The sequence below is a fragment of the Echinops telfairi genome, unplaced genomic scaffold, assembly GCF_000313985.2.
Source record: "Echinops telfairi isolate 266 unplaced genomic scaffold, ASM31398v2 ScPeMD7_655;HRSCAF=1070, whole genome shotgun sequence".
Classification (NCBI taxonomy): domain Eukaryota; kingdom Metazoa; phylum Chordata; class Mammalia; order Afrosoricida; family Tenrecidae; genus Echinops; species Echinops telfairi.
The window spans coordinates 24,764,321-24,765,520 of NW_022104553.1; positions in this window are offsets into that span (position 1 = coordinate 24,764,321).

Here is a 1,200-nt window from a genome sequence, read left to right on the forward strand (position 1 = left end):
AGGTCGTGTAGCCTGTAAATTGAGGCACAGAACAAGCAAGGCAGCCGCACACTGGTCTGATGATCAAAGAGCGAGAGACAAGAGAGGCGAGGCTGACCGAGCCATTTATCTCTCCGCCCTTCAGTTAATCCCACTTGTGTTTATCGGCCAGGCTGGCACAATAAAGTATCTCAGCCGCAGTTATCAGAAGGGGCCCTGAGACCCTGAAGGGGGTTCTGGGAGGTCAAAACAGGTTTCATAGGAGCCAAGTGATGTTGCCTGAGATCTTCTTGTTGTTTGCTACCGAGTTGGCTGGGACTCATAACGGCAGAAACACTGCCCGGTCCTGCGCCACCCTCCCAACTGTGCCGATGACTAAGGTCCTTGTTGCAGCCAGTGTCAATCAATCTCCTTGGGGCCTTCCCCTTTTCCTGCTGCCCCTCCACTTTGCCAAACCTGATGTCCTTCCCCAGGGGAGGTTGGTCTTTCCCAACAACATGCCCTAAGTACATAGGACAAAGTCTTGGCTTAGTGTAACCAAAGACCCAGGAGAGTTCTGGAGTCCGGAGTTCAAGACCAGGGTGTCGTCGGCCTTCTGGTTCCTCCTAAGGCTTCCCGGGAAGGTCCGTTCTGTTCCTTTGGCTTCAATCGATCTGGGAACACGTTCATGTCATCAGCATCCACTGAGGGGTCCCCAGAGCCTGGCTCTGTCTTGAGTCCTCTGATCGAGGACTGGGATGTAAAAGAGATGTCTCCCCGGGTCTGGGGGAGCGGCTGGGGTGCAGGGGATGAGTCACTTCAGAATGCTCAGTTCTGAGAGTGAAGATATTTTCGTGGAAAGCGGGCAGTGGGCAGTGAAGGGCGCCCCTGAGACCTGGACAGCTCACCTTGGCTACAGAATTGTGCTGGGCTTTTTGTTTTGTTTTGACGTTTAACCCCTCCACCCAGCTTTTCAACTCGGTGCCCAAAGGCAAGGCTGCTACTTTGAGGGCTGAGGTGCGCCTGAGCCAAGCTCTGGGCTCATCAATCGCTTGTGAAAGTTGGACATGGAATAAGGAAGACCGAAGAAGCAGCCCTGCATTTGAAGGATGGTGCTGGCGAAGACTCGTGGAAGGACCGGGGACTGCCAAAGGAACTAACAGCTCTGACTTGGAAGAATTCTCCTTAGAGGCAAGGATGGAGCGACTTCATCTCAGGCACTTTGGACAGGAAAGACCAGCT